Source organism: Leopardus geoffroyi, chromosome B2, assembly GCF_018350155.1.
Source record: "Leopardus geoffroyi isolate Oge1 chromosome B2, O.geoffroyi_Oge1_pat1.0, whole genome shotgun sequence".
Lineage (NCBI taxonomy): Eukaryota > Metazoa > Chordata > Mammalia > Carnivora > Felidae > Leopardus > Leopardus geoffroyi.
This window is the reverse complement of record NC_059332.1, coordinates 135,832,709-135,853,341: the sequence shown is the minus strand read 5'-3', so window position 1 is coordinate 135,853,341 and position 20,633 is coordinate 135,832,709. Positions and strand designations below refer to the sequence as shown.

The 20,633-nt window shown below is 40.3% G+C and overlaps 1 protein-coding gene across 2 annotated transcripts in view; it reads right to left on the bottom strand.

Moving 5' to 3' along the window:
* Positions 1–20,633, bottom strand: part of PLEKHG1 (pleckstrin homology and RhoGEF domain containing G1) — a 237,615-nt gene that overhangs the window by 177,424 nt on the left and 39,558 nt on the right. Inside the window, exon 2 of one of the 2 annotated variants that reach the window (XM_045500019.1) lies at positions 3,289–3,345. The exons of the other annotated variant lie outside the window; for it this stretch is intronic. The gene's annotated coding sequence lies outside the window, so the exon portion shown is untranslated. The remainder of the gene's footprint in view (positions 1–3,288; positions 3,346–20,633) is intronic. 2 annotated transcript variants of the gene reach the window in all.

Genomic DNA, 20,633 nt, shown 5'->3' with positions numbered 1-20,633 from the left:
AACGGCAGCTCTGTCCCAACATACCTTCATCAGAGGGCGGGTGGGACCCTGGACAAGAACACAATGAGAATCAAATGCAGGGGCAAGTTTGTTCAGGAAAAAAAAAAAATTACGGGGGCGCCTGGAAGGCTCAATCGGTTAAGCATCCGACTCTTGATTTCGATTCAGATCGTGATCTTGCACTGCATGGGTTCAAGCCCCACATCAAGCTCTGTGCTGACGGTGCGGAAACTGCTTGCGATTCTCTCTCTCTGTACCTCCCCTGCTTGTTCTCTCTCTCTCTCAAAATAAATACATAAACATTCAAATCTTAAAAAAAAAAAAAGAAAGAAAATGTACACGTGGGTGTGTGTAATGCATATATTTGGGGGGGCTGCTTTAAAATGTAGTCTTGAAGCTGAATCTCTCTCTCTCTCTCTCTCACACACACATGCGCACACTCATGGCACGTGGACAGAAAAATAACGCACTCCAGTTCTCCTCGAGTCAACAAACCATGCGAAATAGGGCCACGGTCCTCTGGTTTTTCAGTAAACCAGGACCACCTAACCAAGTGCTATTAATTAAAGTCAGTTGATTCTGTTTACACCTCTAGATTTACGTTTCCAATAGCTGGGGCGAGGGGCACCTTTCTCTAGAATTCCCTTGCTTTCCTGACTTCATCTGATGAAGTGGTACCCCCCCTCTACACTGGCTTGCTCATGTAGAGAGGACAGCTCTTATGTAGTTGGCGGGTAACAGTCTGGTAGATGACAATTTTATATTAACGTGCAATGTCTATTTTTGTGTGTGCATGCCCGGATGCTTGCCGGTCTAAGGAGGAGAGGGCTAGCAGTCCGCTTACACGCCCAAAGCAATTTCAGAATACGGTTTTTCTAAAGGAGGACGTGAGCCCATTCATTCTTTGGGCAAATATTTGAGCTTCTTTTTTACGTCTGGCTTTTTCTCGAACAAAATAGCAACGAACAAAAGAGACAAAGATCCTAGCTCTCAGGTAGTTTATCTTTGAGCGAGTTGCCTATTTTGAAAAAAAAAAAAAAGTTCTCCAGACATGCAATGCGCTTACTTTAAAATCAACAAGTGACTTTCAGGAGGTATTCTAGACACAATTTATATAGTCAGTACCGTTGAAGACTAACAGAATTATTTTCTCTAAAACCAGATCCGGGCTTCAGACACAAACAAAACCAGATCCGTCACGGCCATTGAGAATGGTGTGCACCTGGTAACAGACATGAGCGGCTACGGAAGGAGGAAAATTCTAGACTCCCGTGGCAGCAAGGAGGCCGGCTGAGCCACCAGGCTCGGGAACACACACTCCTTGGGCAAAACGCTTGTCCGACACAGACCACAATTTCCGGAGTCAGGTCTTGCTTTCCCTTTCCTTATTTTTCTGTGTCATGTTATAAAGCTAACAGAGTATCGGTGGGTCTCTGGAGGGAAAAATATGGATTTTATTCCAGAGAAACAGCACCGATAGTCACAGCTCCTACGCCTAACAACACGTTACTTTTCTCTGCAGCGACAACCGTGTCTCTCTCACTGATGAGCAGACGAGTCCGTGGACTCATTCACAGAGAAGACGATCATTTCTAAAACAGAAATAATTACTTCTCTCCCAAAAAAGAAAGAAAAATGCATTCGAGTGACGGGGTCTCACATACGCAGAGGGCGCCTGACGGTGACTCAGACTTCTGTGGGCACTCTGGCCCCTTCCTCCATAAGAAACGCCAAAAGTTACACTTTACAACCGCGTTGTTACAAAGAAAAACGTCATCCAGCCCAAGCTTCATTATCCTATATTCACCATTGCATTCACTTATCTCCTGCTTTGAAAAAGAAATTAAAATGAAGACATTTTCACGGGCCTTTAAAAGTATCAGGGATCCGGGCACCGTGCCTAAGAAATAAGTCAGCTCTGGACTACCGACTCTTGATTTTTAAACTCTTCAGCGTCCTACCGTAAGTTAGGCAAAGGAACTTCTGGGACTTTGTGGCCAGCAATGAAGATCGGCGGCAAGAAAACCATTGTTTTTACCAGTTAACAAAACACTGATGAATTCTGAACTCTGACACAGCAAAGTCATCTTGACTCCATTAAAATACCATTTGTCTTCGTAATCACTTTGAGTACTTCAAGAAGAATAATGCAGTGTATCAAATATTTATGATTCCAATAAAGCATTCTTATTTTGCTAGTTAAAGGCAACAAAACTCTAACCCAGGGCTGCATTTACGCTTTTATCTTTTTTTTTTTTTTTAATTTTTTTTTTTTTTTCAACGCTTATTTATTTTTGGGACAGAGAGAGACAGAGCATGAACGGGGGAGGGGCAGAGAGAGAGAGGGAGACACAGAATCGGAAACAGGCTCCAGGCTCTGAGCCATCAGCCCAGAGCCCGACGCGGGGCTCGAACTCACGGACCGCGAGATCGCGACCTGGCTGAAGTCGGACGCTTAACCGACTGCGCCACCCAGGCGCCCCGCATTTACGCTTTTAATTTTGTCTTTTATTTTACTGTTTGGTTAAAAAAAAAAAAAAAGAAAGAAAGAAAGAGGCCTGATGTAACACTGAAAGTCTAAACTGACGAGTTAAAAATGATAACGCAATGCTTAGCGCACTGAGTGTCTTCACCTATTCCTAGCGTTCTGGTAAGCACTTGATATGGCATCGAGCAACATCAGCATTCCGGGTCCTGACATATAGCTTATCATGTGGGTAGAGAATGATCAAGTACTTAGGAAAGAAGCAGGGTAAAATAACTGTCTAGAACTGAAAAAAGAAAAAAAAAAAAGGCATACTCCTTCCTTCCTTCCCTTTTAGCATTCTTTGTGGTTTTTCAAATACTACCGCCACAAAGGTAGATTGAGATTTAAAACCTTCCAGAAAAACTCAAAGTCAAAAGGACAAAGAGAGCTTTTCTAGCCCATAAAAGGCGTTTAAAATAACCTAAAAGGCCAACTCATTAACAGCTGCAGGCCAATGGGAAGAAGTGACTTCGAACGGAGTCACACAATAGTTAACAATAGTTACTCTCCCGGACTCCATTCTTATTCTTCGTGTGTGTGTGTGTGTGTGTGTGTGTGTGTGTGTGTAAAGTATGCATTTCCTTTCATACTTTATCCTGTGGTGACCACACTTGTTACTCTGGCTTACAAAATAGTTAAAAGCAAGAACAATTTTGCCTACAGAGTACTTATACAAAAGAACCTAACAAACCTAAATTATGAATATATTAATTTTGTAGCATGTTTCATACTCGAGTAGCAAAAAAAAGAAGATAGCTCACTTTTACAGGTGAAGCTTTTCCAGTGTCTGCACTCAGACTCCCAATAACCGTCTTCACCTGTAGAGGAGACACAAAAATGAACTTCTTATTGCTTTTCCAGAATTATCTTGGCAGAACAGGGATGAAACAGCAGGGCTAATTCTAAGTGGCAGAAGGAACACGGGCAGCAAAAAGCCAGCATTTTCTGAGGAAAATGCCACATCTATGCTACTGGTCTATGCTAGACCTATCCCAATAAGCATAACGATTTGATTAAAAAACAAAAACTTAGAAGATATGGTATTAGGAAAGTTACTGATGTTCCATCCTTGATTTTCCCTTTCCCTTAAAGTACTCATAAAATTAAAGATGTGAACTTTAACTAGCACTAAAAACTAAGTTCAATGACCTGCCAGAAGCCGGGAAGAATGTCCCCTTCCTGCAGGAGAGATGAAACCCTGAGGGGCAGGAGGAGAATGGATGGTTCTCCTCAGTCTCGGCCACAGTGTCCCTATCTCTGAAGTACAAGTCGTCCACAGGACGAACAACTTTCGAAGGCTGTGGCCACTCTATCCCTGAGTTCCTCTCCATGGCTATATCCCATGATTCCTCTCACTTTCCATCTCTGCAAAGTAGTTGGGATGGGGATGGAAATTCACAGAGGTGATATTTACATCTGGTGAAATTTGGGGTGGCTTTTTTCCTGGTCACTATTTTTGAAAAGAAGGAACCACAGACATTTCTGTGTCTGTAGAGGTGTGTGTGTGTGTGTGTGTGTGTGTGTGTGTGTGTGTGTGTTTTAAATCTAGTTATTTTTGAGAGCGAGAGAGTCAGAGACAGAATGCGAGTGGGTTAGGGGCAGAGAGAGGGGGAGGCACAGAATCCGAAGCAGGCTCCAGGCCCTGAGATGTCAGCACAGGGCCCGACGCGGGGCTCGAACTCACAAACTGCAAGATCCTGACCTGAGCCGAAGTCAGACGCCCAACTGACGGAACCACCCAGGCGCCCCCATGTCTATAGAGTTTTAAAATTTTTTTTTTTTCAACGTTTATTTATTTTTGGGACAGAGAGAGACAGAGCATGAACGGGGGAGGGGCAGAGAGAGAGGGAGACACAGAATCGGAAACAGGCTCCAGGCTCTGAGCCATCAGCCCAGAGCCCGACGCGGGGCTCGAACTCACGGACCGTGAGATCGTGACCTGGCTGAAGTCGGACGCTTAACCGACTGCGCCACCCAGGCGCCCCTATAGAGTTTTAAAGGACAAACCAAATGTGCTTAGGAATTTATCAGCTGGATATCTTCACGATAAAAACTTCAAAATATTCCAGTTGACTGAGAGGGACGCATCAAAATAAAAAGCTAAGAGCGACAAAGTAGTCACAGTAGCACTGGTGGAAAGTGTTACGAGCAGGCAAACAGGGACTGAAGTATGCTAATTATCCTAAAAACAGTCCAAATAGAGTGAAAACTAAACATTTTTGAAAAGGCATCCATCTAAAAAAACTTTAATGATTAGCTCCATCTAAGTCAGAAGTCCTAGATCCTGTTATAAAAAAACCAAACCAAAACAAAACAAAAAAAACAACTGGGAAGTGAATAGGATAGATAGTGAAAGTGAGCCAATTTTACTTTGTCTATGAGGCATAAAAAATGTGGTTTTCCTTATGGCACCAGTGACTGGTTGTGGGGTTTTATTGTTTGTTTGTTTTTGTTTTTAAATTGGACAGAACAAAGAAAGGAAATATGTATTTAAACTTAGTTAAGTTTGAAAATAGTAATAAATAAATAGAAGATGAAAAAGGCAGAAATAAACATAAAGCAGGAATTTGTGATTTAGATATTTAAAAAGCAGACACTGGTTCATTACAGAATGAAATAACTCATAGACGGATTTCAGGCAATAATCTCATCTTAAAATCCAACATGAAATTAGAATTACTAAAGGAGGGGCGCCTGGGTGGCTCAGTCGGTTGAGCGTCCGACTTCAGCTCAGGTCACGATCTCGCGGTCCGTGAGTTTGAGCCCCGTGTCAGGCTCTGGGCGGATGGCTCAGAGCCTGGAGCCTGCTTCCGATTCTGTGTCTCCCTCTCTCTCTGCCCCTCCCCCGTTCATGCTCTGTCTCTCTCTGTCTCAAAAATAAATAAATGTTAAAAAAAATTAAAAAAAAAAGAATTACTAAAGGAATATATCACTGACATGGAAGTGATTAAGAACTGAGTGTTACATAAAAATATCATTGTGAATAATTTAACATCTCAATACAAACAGTTTTCTCAGATGGCACTTAATTATTAAAACGGAACCAGAAATATAAAAGCTACAAAACTGATAAGGGTTTACTGCAAGGAGTAAATAATTTCCAAACTACATAGAAAGCTTTGAGGATACAGAACAGATGAGGATCCCTAGTTTTTTGGGTGAAGCTAGTACAAGCCTGATGACCAAACTTGAGAAGACACAAAGAGAGAAGAAGCTTGTTTAACTTAGAAAAATAACACAGAGGAGTACTAAATCAAGGGCTCAGAACACTCAATTTCTAGTATATGAAGATAGTGACACAATAATAGAAATTGGGCTTATTTTAGAAATGTTATTGAAATAGATTTCTTGTGCTCTATCAATAGGTCATAAGAGATCAATGCATATTCATACGTTCAAAGATGCTCAGAGAGCAGGGTCAAACTCAGCACCTATATCTGCCAGCCTCTCAGTAATCTAGAAATAGAAAGATCACAGACCACAGTTTTTAAAAAGATCTGAAAACAACAGACAACATTTTTGTTAAGAAGTCAATAACAAAATATGCTCACAGTGCAAAATGAAAGGAATTGAACAGGCCAAATGACCACCATCACTGGGTGACAAGGTTGAACACCCAGAAAACTCAAGAGAAATGTCTAAAAAAACATCTATCGGAAACAGTAAAGGTGCCACAAGATTATTTGAAAGCACAACACATAAAATGCAATGTTTTTTGTCCATTTGCAGCAATGACCAGTCACAAATGAAAACAGATCTGAAGATAGATCATATTTAGAAAAATGATGCTTATAGCAAAGAATGTACATAGAACACACTTAAGGAAATATTTAGGACAATGGTTTCCTCATGAGAAATGATGAAAAGTACAAATGTACTTTTTTTAGAAAAGGAAAAAAAGCACTACTTAGCCAGGAAATTCAACATGAGGTAAACCAATGTATTTTTAGTTTTTAGTCTATGGATGGTGACTACCATTAAAGGAATATGAGAACAGCAAGAGACTTTTACAATCAGAGATGCTTATTTATAGGTGAATACTTGAGGACCTCAGGGTATAAATTCAAGATAATATTTTTAGAAAAAAAAAAAACCATTAAGAATATTTGATTATCCGGCCATAAGTGCAAAATCCACTCAGGGCATTAGAAACAAATAGAATTTGATATTTAAAAAAAACCCTGAAACACATCATTACACTTTTAAATGTTGGGGAAATGTATATAAATAGCCATTGATGTTGGATTTGTGAAAAGAAAATGCTGACGGCACTTCACTGAATCATGCTGAAACCGGTCACGTTTTATTGCTTTTGGTCAAAGAACAATGCTAAACTTATAGGCTGGAATACGTTCAAGTTCATGTTTAAAATAAAGCAAAATACAAGTGATGTGAGTTTGAGAATAAAAATAAATAAGATGTCGCGACTGGTCTTATAAAAAGGAGACAGAAGTCCAAAATATGTCACCATGTCCTTTTGACTACCGTGTCTAAAGTAACTTTACCTTTAATTTTAAACACGGTGTGCAGACTAAACGCTAAATGCCCTGATAACAACATAATCAATTCTAGTTAGACAGAATGAACACTAACAAAAATTGCTCTTTATATGTGGGACACAATAAAAGGCCTGTTAGCTTTGCAGAACCGTAATACCCAGTGACTAGCAAAAGTGGCTTTTAATGGTCTGAGTAAGCGTGGCTTCAACAAGGAACAATTTAAAGTCCTGTCTGATAAAACACTTGTACTTATGATGATGACTCTACAAAGACCCAAAGCATAAACATTTTCCCTACGATGTCAACTATTTGAAATACAGGAGCCCCTGAGATCTGATCATAAGCACAAAATTTCTAATCTTTATTTCTTGGGTGCAACACATGAACTTCACAGAAGAAACAAAGGGTGAAAATACACATAAGGGGCTACCAGAAACCACAGGGCTGCAGACCAGTGTAGACCATAATGTAGTTAATAGTAATAATGCCAACAAAGGGCAAATCTTCCAAAGTTCCTCCCATTAGTGTCAAGAAAGTCTTCCCTTTTTCCCCCCACCGCTCCCTCTCCCTAGAGAGTATTTAGATCAGTAACACAGATGGTCAAATGGACAAAAACAAAGTGAGTATTTTCGAGGGATGTGCTGTTAGATCATGTAAATCCAAAGGAGATCCCTGTATCTGGAGTAGAGTTCTGCTTCTGCCCCAGACCCTCCACCCTGGAGTGCCATTCCACATCTGTCCAGTCTGATTTGAGAACGGGAGGTAACTTGTGACTCTAGGTCCGTGCAACATAAAAACCCCTTTCTTGCTTTTACCCGCTCTTTTTTGAGTGCACAGACCATAAGCAAGTAACAACAGCTAGGGTAGTCCGACCTTCTTCAACTGGTTGCTGAAAGTGGGAGGAGTAATAGCAGCTGCTGTTTTTAGAAGCCCAACACCTACCTACCCTCCTTGTAGCAACCACATGGGCATTTTCATCTCCTTTGCCCTCCTCCCAGCTCCTGTGACCTGAATGACATTAACTAGGCTAAGCTGTTCATCATGTTTCAGCCCCGATGACGGTGGTTGGTTCACGAACAGGCACATGGCCCAAGCAGAACCCCTAGGGCCAATGAAACCTCATCTGGCATATTTTATTAAACTTACTTGCAAAACAGACTCTTTACTGTTCCTACCAGCCACAGGTGAGAGAGGGTTTAGGGGCCAGAGGTACTTCAGCCATCTGTGCCTTTTCCCATTCAATGTTATGTTTGTGAGATTCCTCTACGTTCTTTTGCTAACTACGCAGTGTAATTGTTTGCGCGGACGGACAGTGTTTCATTGGATACTTTGCGGTATATTCATATGCTTTCCTGTTGGGAGTTTTAGACTGTTTCCACTTCCCCTCTATTACAAGCAATGTTGTACCGTGGTCCTTATGTCATGTTTCGCCTTGGATTCAGCTGAATTGGAACTGCTGGGATTTCATCATGCACATGAACATTTTTTTTTTTTTCCGGAGTAACTGTACCCATTTACACTCTACCCACAGTATGTGAGAATTCACTTTGCTCCATATTATGGCCGACACCGGATACTGTATTTTAATTATAGCTATTCTGGGTAGGAAATGGTACTTTTTGTGGTTTAAATTTGTATTTTCCTAATTACTAATGAGGCTAAGCATATTTTCATATGTTTGTTGGCCATTCTCATTCCCTTCCCTATGAAAAACTTATTCATGCATTTTGCCCATTTTCCTATGGAATTATAGAATTATGTATAGAATTATATTCTTACAAATTTGTTGGAGCTTTTCATATATTCCCCATATATAATCCTTATGTCTATTTTGTATTATGATTTATTTTCAGTCTCTCTCTTGACAGGCAGAAGTTCTTAAATATGATGCTCTAATATATATCTCATTATGGTGTAATGATTTTTGTGTCTTGTTTCCCTACCCCAAGGGCATGAAGATATTCTATATTATGTTTAAAAAAAACTTAAAATTTGGATTTCACATTTAAGCCCTTGATCCATTTGAAATGACTATGCATGCTGTAAGGCAGGGATCTATTTTTCATTTTTTTCCCATAAGGAAAACCTATTATGCCAGTATCATTTATAAATTTATTCTTTCCACTAATTTGCAGTTCGGCTCTGTCACACAGCAGGTTTCTATATAAACAAGGGCTTATTTCAGAACTACTGCTTTGCTGGTCTAGTTGCTTACTTGTATTGCCAAAATCATAATGCCTAAAATACTGTGGCTTTATAACAATATAAATAACATCTCTAAATCCTTCTACCTGTTTTTTTCTTCAGCATTCTTTTGGCTACTTCTGGATCTTTCTTCTATAGAAATTTTAGAATCAACCCAAGTTCCCCAAAAACATGCTGGATTTTGATTGGGATTGTACTGGACCTGTATTTGGAAGAATGGACATCTTTTACCCACCCCTATTTGTCTAGATCTTTTAGATGTATCTCTCGATAAAGTTATAAAGTTCTTCCATTTTTTTTTTAATTTTTTTTATTTTTTTTTAATTTTAAATTTTTGTTTTTTCAACGTTTATTTATTTTTGGGACAGAGAGAGACAGAGCATGAACGGGGGAGGGGCAGAGAGAGAGGGAGACACAGAATCGGAAACAGGCTCCAGGCTCTGAGCCATCAGCCCAGAACCCGACGCGGGGCTCGAACTCACGGACCGCGAGATCGTGACCTGGCTGAAGCCGGACGCCCAACCGACTGCGCCACCCAGGCGCCCCAAGTTCTTCCATTTTTTACATAAAGGTCTCACAGATCTCTCGTTAGGTACATTTCTAGGAACTTATTTTTCTTACTATACTTTTAAAAATTATATTTGAAAATATACAGAAAAGTACACTTGTTGTATTTGTTCTTTCATGGAGCCAAGCTTTGGTTCTGAGATGTTATATGCACACATAATTGCTCCGACATAAGAAAACCCACTAATGGAATTCACAATAGAAACTTGTTGACCAAGGTGGGAAGGGAGTGGGGCGAGTTAAAATAATCAAACAGTTCAGAATAAGAATGTTAAACATTTACATGCATTTTTCATTCATGCAATTAATTGTTTAAATACCTCCGACTTTTATTTATTCATTCAACAAGTATTTAGGCTCTATTATGTACAGATAACACATTTTTATTCTCAAAGAGACGTCCAAAGACAGATACCGTATAGCTCTCCTTGCAAACTCAAGTCCATTTTTATTTCTAATTCGATATCTCTACTTGGTCATTTCTTTTTTTCAAATGAAATACAGTGGGTATCAGCCGCTTTAAAAAAAAACCCAAACCCTAGAATTTTGGAAGTGGACACTACAGACAGGGGTACAAATCTTTCAATAGCTAACATTCATTGGTTTCCTAACCAGTCAACATACTACTCTTACCTACAACTGGATGAAAGTGTGTAATCAACACCTGACCTGCGCCAGGAGCGGGGTTATAAAGTGGGTGAAGGACGGGGTCTCCAGGAGAATTTTCTCTTTTTACAGAATGGATGTATTCTTGGAAAAACTACACACGTCAAGCAATCGGAGTAAGTTGAATGGCTTTCAGTGGCATTTCAACAGATCTAAGGGAAAATTTGTCAAAACGAAGGCTCTACTCACTCACCCCTGATGTTATGTATCAGCTTTGCATATCCTATCAGGCACTGCAGGCTGCATATAAATAAAATGCAGAAGTGAGTTGAGCTTTTAAAAGACAAGTTCAGTTTTTGGTCTGTATTAATTCCTGGGGTTCCCAGGATCACACACAAACACTAGATCGAAATGATTCAAGTTCTCATACATTATTGAGACATGTTAGCACAATACTGGAAACTTGTCAAATCTGAGCTGTATGTCATGGTCAGTTGGCTGTGAATTTTTAAAAAAAGCGACCAAAAGCCGACAGACAACAAAAACTGCATACCACATCTGGACGGCCCAGATCTTAGATTTTGCCATTTCCTGTTTTGTTTTGTTTTGTTTTTTTAAGAGACTAACGGTTGGCATAATTACTTGACAAAGGATTGTTAATTCTAATCATCAGAAATCAGGGGTTCTAGCAGGTGTCCCCTTCCTCGTATTGTCCTCTAGGTCTCTTTCTTTCATTCTTACGGCAAAGTGGGCTTCTTAATAAGGGAAGCCGGCCAAATAGAACTGGGGATTTCAACATCATTTTCTTTCATTTTTCAAGGCTGGAGGTGACCCTGGGCAAAAATGTGAAGTAGTGAATGATTCTTGAGTGAGTGACCTTCATTCAAGTGCTGTTAAAGGCTCTGGGATTACAAAGAAAAATACTGAGGCTTTGCCGAAGACAGCAGGCATCGAAGGGGTAAATACTAGTGAACAGATTGGATGGTAGCTACATTACAAGTGCCAGAGTGCAGCTAAAGCCACATTCCTAACTCCCTTTCTTATCACCCCAGCAACCCACACTACTCGTAAAATGCCTAGAAAGCATCCAATAGCAAAGCATCAACCATGTACCCTGCACAGGTGCTGACGATCCAATAGTAAGTAGGACAGATACAGTCCTTACTGCTCACAGACCTTCCAGCTAGTGGGATGGGGCGGGGGTCACAGATTTAGTGAACAGCAAAGCCCAGAGGCACCTGCGGTTACACAGTGTGCTCCTGAGAACACAAAAAGAATACAATGTTAATACTCAAACGTGGGGCTTGGTAACATATCAGTGGAGGAATATTATAGGTGAGGCAGAACTTTCTAAAGATCTTCAAGTACAGACACAAGTGAGAAGCAGGAAGGTGACTGTGAAAGTTAGTAAGATTTGGCGGCAGACCCTGTACTTAATAAAATGGAGGAAGTCACAGAAACGGACGAACATTTCGAAGCAGAAAAATTTTATAAGCAATACCTCCTAGAGATTCTACCAACCTAGATCAATAACCGTACAGAGCGATTCAGATGTGTTAGCAAGCAGTGAAAATGAGCAATGGTAATGAACATAGGGACATTCCCTAAAATGAACAGAATTCAGATGGCTGTGGTTTTTAAAGTTGGAATGGTTTAGAAGTAAAATCAATTTTAGTGTAAGGAAACAGAAGACATCATGTTTCTTATGCTAGTTATTTAATATTTGGGGAGGTAGCTTTAGAAATCCGAATCGGTGGCTGCCTGTCTATTTAATGGTGGAATACTGATTTTTTTTTTTTTTAAACCAGGCTTCTGTAAAAACACTACTTTTATTCAGGCAATATATGGAAAAAACTGTTACATCATTTTTGAACGTTATATTTAGAAAGGTAATTTCCTTTCACTGAAGGCCCCCCCCCCTTTTTTTTAACCTTTCCACATCAGTCAAGAAAAACAGGCTTTGACTTCAGTTTTTAAAAAATGAACTACCAAATATATCACAGAGTTTTTATTTAACATCCATCTTGAGGATATTTCGATGAGCTTTCAGGTTTGGGGGTTAAAAAGCAAAGGAAACATGAATATGGAAGGCAGGCTTCCAATAAAACATTTTACAGTCCCTACCAAACAGTGATTTATTCATCTGTATGTTCCTTGCCATTACAGCAGCTAGGACTTCCTGGAAATCTTTGGTTTTGCAAATGCGGTCTGTTTTTACTTCTAAAAAGAGGGGAAATGCTAAACTGAATTAGTAGCCCATGAGGAAAACAGAAGGGTGATAATTGACATATGCATAGAAACCTTGTCATTTTAAACCTGTACTTGAGAAAACTACTTTTCTTTTTATTAATTATGCCATTAGCATACGCAGCGTGTGCTTACATAGTTATTTTGCCGATTTAAAAAAAGATTCAAACTTAAAGTGAATGCCATTTCAAAAATAGTTCAGGAGTCTGAACTTCACACCATGAGCAGATAAACATTTCTTCAGATTCTGCTTATATGCATTTTTAGCACAGCTACTTGGGTATATAAAAGTTACAAGAGCCTATAATAGCATGGGCATTCGGCCATGTGCTATTAAACCCATAACAAAGGGCAGGGCTCTAACAGACATGCTAGAGAGAGCACATGGCCACAATTCTCACTATGAAGCTGAAATACGGTGCCAACGAAGAAACTGAAACATAGTATCTACTGCCACAGGTTAGTTAGAATTGCACTTACCCATCTGAACGTTCAGCAACTACAGATATTTGTGCAGCATCTACTTCCCCCAGTAGACCACATAAGACCCCATTTCCTTTGAGCACAACAGCATGCCCAACACCTACCACGTGGTACTGGCCTGCAAGTACTTATTAACTGAGTAACTGAATCAAATATGCTCACTGAGTAGGTATTATAAGCAGAGTTTTAAGTGGGAGAGTGCAGATGATCTATAGATGTTGACAGGACAGATCTTTTAGAGGAGAAGGGGTTGAAAATACAGGAATGGGGAAATCATCAAAAGTTCCCTGAAAAGACAGGAAGAACTGGGACCTAGGGCTCAGAAGCCAGTGTTAAATAAGGTTGGGATACTTTGGCCGTTATCACAAAGGGCAGGCATGTGACAGTTATTAGGTTTGAGGGCAGGCAGTGGCCAGCATATTCTTAGGTGATTTCTATTTTTTTCTTGGAACTCAACGATGAGATCATCTTCTGGACGTGGTGAGCGAGAATGTCTATTTGGGAAGAGCGGGGAACACTGGATAAGTCATTTGGAAGAGTCGGGCATGAGCTGATGAAGCCTGTCAGGATCAAACCGTGTCACCAACCACCAGGTGACGGAACCTTAGGTGGGGCACTGGCCCGGGCATGCGCGCAGCAGAGAGCAGGTAGGAAGGGTAGGTAGCATCACAGAAAAAGCCTTGACTTTGGCATCAGGAGACCTGCCTCTGTGCCCAAGCTCTGCTGTGCCCAACGACCTGCTGGGCTTGGAGGAATCACTCATTTCTTTAGCTCTTCGGTTTCTGCCATTTGTAACACGACAAGGTTGCATAAAGATCTCCAAGGCCCCTTCTAGCTCCAAAAGGGCTCTTTATAGAATAACCAGTAAATGGTCTGATGGCTGCACAATTAACACGATAAAATTTTAGAATTGTATAGAAACCATTTTTACGGTCCTGGCGCATGGCTTCATTACTTTCTGACATGGATTACACCACAACCTCCCCTCTGGTCTGCCTCTAATTCTACTTCCATCCTGCCATCTATACAACCAACACGATCTTGTGACTTCTTGGCTTCAGTCCTTCCAAAGGTCCCCCCATTGCTATCTGGGTGAATCCAGACTCCTCAGTCCAGCCCAGGAAGCGCTTTGTCATCAGTTCTGCCTCACTCATCGCTTCCCTGAAACACAAATTGCAAAATAGTTTTCCGAGAGAGAGAGAGAGAGAGAGAGAGAGAGAGAGGATTTTCTCTATTCAAGCAAAAATAAGGGTTCTTCATCCCCTAAACATACCTATTCACTACTTCAGGGATATATGTATTGTCATTTGCTCTTTTAAGATACATAGTCCCATTTAAAAACATCATACTCACAGATTTGGGCCAAGCACTTCTCAGTAGCAACAGCGAGAATTTGTGGCTTAGTTAAAATATACTAGAGTGAATTCCTTTCACTTTTCAAGGTGAGTACAATGTAAGTTAAAGCCTCCCTACAAGAAATGGGCTTTCCAGAGGAAGTGAAGAAAGTATATAAATAGCATTACCCTATTCATTAAAAGAATGGTATTCAATGATGTTTACACAAGTGGTTCTCACTCTTTAAACTTAAATCTAAATATATTTTAAAAGCTGGATGTAAAGTAGTAATTTACTGAAGCCAAACCACAGAGAAATTTCAGGAATGCATCCAGATTATATTATTCTATTCTCAGCTATATAAAGAGAATAGTTAATAGTTTCTGTTTTGGTCATCTATTGACTAATTGTCACCTAGAAGAATTTTGCAACATAAAATAATTTGAAAAATTGTTTCAACTCAATTAAGTGTCTAGGTAAGAGGTAGAAATGTAAGCCCCTAACCACTGAGTCGCTATTTTTACCCAAGAGGTACCCGGTCACGGTCACTAGAACTCCTCAGCCTCCCCCCACCCCGTGCCTGGGAATTTTCTTGTCCTCTTGACACCCTTATTTGCCTTCATTTCAGGAATGCTACTGTAGCAGGGGTAACCCTCAGCAAGATTGAGGGAGGGGCAATAATAAGAAAGGTTCAAGCAAGGGTCAAGAGAAAGGGGGGACTGCTTGTGGCTGATGGGGCCCCAGAACCTTTTATGTAAATGGAGTGGAGGACGGGGCAATCAGAATGAGTTCTAGGAAAGAGACGGGAAATGGAAGGAAAGACATTCAGAAGCAATGGGAGAGCACGGGAGAGTAGGAAAGCCTAAATTGTTCCCAAAAACCAAAATAGGTAACTCAGCTGAAGCTAGGGTTTGGGTCGAAAACAGTAATACATTCCATCTAAAAATTAACAAATTAAGGAAGTGTTTAACCCTGGAAAAGAAAAATTCTAAGCAATCCCAGAAGATCACCTGTCAAGTTTATCACTGTCAAGAACAAAACTTTCTTAAGGGCTGGAATAATACTCATCGTTATTCACATTCCTTTCATGGAAAAAAGAACAATAATGGGAAAGTTCTCAGATCATTAAATAAGTAAGTGTCAAAACAGAAAACACAATGGACTAAATAACAGAACTTACATGGCTAAAGACTCATTCAGTAGCCTGCAAAATTTGAACCTCCAGAACATGTAGCAAAAACAAAGAGAAGGAAAATAGGAGAGACATGGAGAATTGATTCCAAGAAGTCCAAAATCCATCTATTGGAGTTCTCTGTGAAGACTGCCTAAGTATCAGTGGGGAGAAAATATCCTGAGCCTGAGCAGACGTCAAATCATAAAGGTCAAAAAAAAAAAAAAAAAAAGATTCATGATAAAAAGATCGTTGGCGAAGCATCAGAACTACGGATAAAGATTCCCCAAAGCTTCGAAGAGGTAAATAAACAGACGCATACACAATCAACTAAGTTATAAAAAACAGCCCAGCACCAGACTTATTGGCTACACTAGATTGTAAGTATCAAAGCGGCAATGCCCTCGAAGTGGAAGAACTATCATTTTGAATCTAGACTGAAATTATCAATCAAATGTGAAGGCGAAATCAGACATTTTCGAACATGCAGTAACAGAGCTGACCATCCACGCGCACTATATATAAAAAGCTATCCCAAGGGAACAGCCTACCAAACGAAAATGGAAATCTAAGGAAGAGAATGACATGGCTTGAAAAAAATAGTTAGGAGCTGAACATGACCCCAAAGTAGAGGAGTGTCTATAAATGAAGCTGTTGGAAAAATCTCCTTCGAGCAGCAACATTCAGTGATCCAGAATGGAATTGCATTCTCTGCAGATCTGAGTATATTACTTGGCTCCACGGTGAATAATATTTGCATATTGGCTTTCAATTGCTAGGAACAAACCATAGACAAAAGAAACATTCATAGTTATGCTATAACAGCGAGCAGAGAAAAGTATTAAACTGTGATGCTGTAAAAATTAGAGTCTAACGCACCGGGAGGTTGTAGGTAAGGGCCGACCCTCCTAAGTCTGAGGGGATCCGGGCATGGGACTTTCAGTGCTAACGATGGCAAAACCCTGGATAAGCCAGGACTAGACTGTCACCACAGTCACGGTGGAGAGGTGAGTGAAAGATGCTAATATCCCCATTCTGCAGAGCAAAGGGCCAACAGAGCCTTTAGAAAAGAACAACTGTACTCGAAAATGAGGTTTTTATGTTTGATTTTGACCCCTTTCGAATGATGTAGGTTTTTATTTATTTTTTATTTTTTTAAAGGTTTAAAAAAAATTTTTTTTAATGTTTATTTATTTTTGAGACAGAGAGAGACAGAGCATGAATGGGGGAGGGTCAGAGAGAGAGGGAGACACAGAATCGGAAGCAGGCTCCAGGCTCTGAGCCGTCAGCACAGAGCCCGACGCGGGGCTCGAACTCTCGGACCGTGAGATCATGACCCGAGCCGAAGTCGGATGCTTAACCGACTGAGCCACCCAGGCGCCCCCGATGTAGGTTTTTAAAACAATACATCCACTTAGAGTAGAATAAGTCGAGTTTTATTCATGAGGCATCTAACTTCTAACAAAGAGAATGTTTCAAAATGAGCAAAGTCTGAGGCTCCAAACACGGGGAGCCACGTAAAAATGGGGAGACAAGGGATTTTTATCCAAACTCTGACTTGAAAGCAACAGTATCAACAAAACCGACGATGGGAAGATCTGTTCCCTTGTCCAGAAGCAGTGTCTGCGGTCTCGTAAAGAATGGATGGTCACAGGAAAGGACAGGAGGAGGAAGTCCTCAGTGAGCCAGAAAAAGGGGCCGAGGGAGCCGAGTTAATCATGCAACAAGCCACCAGAAGCCACCCTGCCATTGCAGCTGCTGCGGGTGGCCCGAGTGGCCGGGTCCCTCCACCTAAGAGCTGCTCAAAAGACACAATGCTCTCTCTCTAAGTGTGACTATTTATGGATGTCATACGTTATACGACTTAAAAAAAAAAAAAAAGCCTGAATGATACACCACGATCCGTTTTATGCCAAAATCGTTACTCATATAAAAAATTCAAAATAGGACATCTTTTCATGAGCATTAACACTTTGAAGTTTGTCTAATGACTCTGAAGAGGGATTCATATCTATAGATTTTTTTTTTTTTTTTTTTTTTTTTTTGTCTTTAAAGAGAACCTAAATCCTAGGTAGGTTGAAGCAATTATTTGCACAGGAAGCTATTAACTTATCTACAAAGGATAACACAACCCCGAAAGATAGTGATTGTTTCATTTCCTTCAACTTAAGAATGCCCTCTGTTAACACCTAAAAGATATATTATTTTAAACTTAAAATGGAAAAAGCCCATCATCCTGCCTTCTGTAAGTCACTCACTACCAAGCAATAATCAAAATCCATTATGAGTGTCCGTGCATGGAACTGTATGTCACAACTTAGTGCCAAATCAGTGGACAGCTATCAAGTTTCCTGGTTTTAAGATTCACTTAACATTAAAAAAAAAAAAAAAAAAAAAAAAACAAAAGAAAAAGAAAAACATACCTGAAATCAGGATAGAGCTTCCAATCGACATGAATACTTAATATGGCCAGGTTTATGTAGGCTCCTTGAGGCTGTTAAATCAATTCCATATCTTAAGAATCCAGAGTGCAGAAACTGAGAAAATCTAGAAATACCACATCCATAACTCGTTGGTAACATGTTTGAACCCACGAAAAGAACATAAAAAATATAGAGCTCCAGATAAGTTGAGATATTGGTCGTAAGTGAAGACAACGGATATTAGAAACATTCAAAAGGACGTAATCAGACCTAAACGGACACTCTTCCCAATTCTTGTGAACTACAAATTATGTATAGTTAATCCACAAGTTCCAAAAGAAAAAAACAACAGAATCATGACTCCTGTACAATACCCACCAATGACTTTCATATTTCTTATTTTAATTACAAGACTCCTAAAATGCTCATTCAATTATTTCAGGGCATTCCAAACATTTCAATGTCATGTATTGAAAGTGAAGTTTGCAGTGTCATTAAGTTTCCATGACTCCCCAAACAACAACAAAAAAATTTTTTTTAAGTAGTAAGAGGGCAATTTACTCACACTCCAGGAAACAAATTGAAATGTACTGGAGTCAACTTAATGAAATAATGGAAAACATTTGCGTGAAATTCAAAGTATTCTGTCATAAGCCCTTCATGGGTAAGGACCATATCTGTCCGCATTTTCATTTCTTTCCATTTCCAGCGACAGTTCGATTCAATATTCAAGTTAAACAGGATTGAGAATTAATTGTTTTTCCAGGGGAAGAGTCACTCGACTACTTTAAAACCTGGGTTGTTTAAAGTATCTTCAAGTGAAAAAAAAATTCCCCTAATTCTTCTTGGAAGGATAACATCCCATAAATTCCTACACACCCTTGCCCCGAAGTCAGTGACAAATCACAGCCTTGTAACTCTTTGGAAAAGACGTTGGTGTTTGTAATAATCCAAAAGCACGGAAATGATGATGTACCTCCAAGCATTCACTGCGTTCTTCACAACATAAAGATTTATTGTTCAATTGTTTTATCACTTTCATGGGTTTTCTCCCTGAATTAGGCTTAGAATCTGGAGATGAAAGTTAAATTTTTCCATATGTCTGAATTTAAATCATTCGATCTAGTAATGGAAAAACTGATTTACCCTTTCAGTTAAAATATTTTAAATGTTTATTTCTATTCACTTTATTATTATTTTTTAAATGCTTTCTCCCAAAGCTAAGTTTCAGGACTCAGTTTTCAAATTTTTTTTTTTTCAACGTTTATTTATTTTTGGGACAGAGAGAGACAGAGCATGAACGGGGGAGGGGCAGAGAGAGAGGGAGACACAGAATCGGAAACAGGCTCCAGGCTCTGAGCCATCAGCCCAGAGCCTGACGCGGGGCTCGAACTCACGGACCGCGAGATCGTGACCTGGCTGAAGTCGGACGCTTAACCGACTGCGCCACCCAGGCGCCCCCAGGACTCAGTTTTCAAATTAGCCTTGAACGTGGTCCAATTATAGAAGTGAATGTGGCAATAGCTAACGTACTGAGGGCATACTATGTGCCTTTTGAGCTGCCAATACTTTTTCTCTTCAACTACTGTTTAAAATTTCTCCAAAGCCGTCAAGCTTTCCTAGACTTCCCTGGGCTACACGTTTTCCCTACAGTACGAAACATTTTCATACTTATTATGCTCCAACACTCATACGGCCGCTTGATTGCACGCTTTCTTTTAAAAGGCATACAGGTTACTCGACCCATTCTCCTAAATCACGTGAAGAACCAGTCTGACGGTCAGGCAGTCTCTCCCGTGCTTTCTGTCGACTCATGGCACTTTGCACATAAGCGGCACCCCACACACTGACCAGCACGTAGTAGGTCATCATGTTTTCGAACGGGTGAGTGCATGTCTTAGCCATCAATCAGTCTGCAGTCAGCACGCTCCTTGATTCTCAGAGGGAGAGACAACCTGATCTGATTTTTCATATTGTGCCGGACGCTGAGATTTCTCCCGGCTACATCTATTTACCCGAGTCAAATGTGACACCGTAACTGATTCCCAGGGACATCATGGTATGGTTTTCTCTCACTACCGCGCTGAACTTCTATTTTGTTTTATTGGAAGTTTAGACTACCCCTCATTGTATCTTACAGAGCCTAAAACTAACAACATAGCAATACCACCCTTTAAAAAATGAGGACACTTGTATTTATGGTATTTATTATGGGCACGTAAGAAAAAGCGACAGTCCTGCTTTCCCAACCCTTATTGCCTCCATCCCCTCAAAGCCCTGAACACCGCCTCATTCTCCTAGCGGGTCAGATCCTGCCTGGGTTCACCCCCAACTACTCTCCAACAGACGTCCTTCCCGTCCTCCCATTCTTTACTTTTGCAACCGCCCAGGAAAAGACACACACTGGGGTAGTTTTCGTCTCCCTAGTGTAAGTACTATATCTCTGATACTGTGACCAATCCATGGTCGCCAACCCCACTTGGGCAAACTTTTGATGTTCTTCAACCACCTTTTGACCTTGTTTTTAACTTGAGTGTTAACTGAACACTTACTGTGTGCCAGACTCTCTG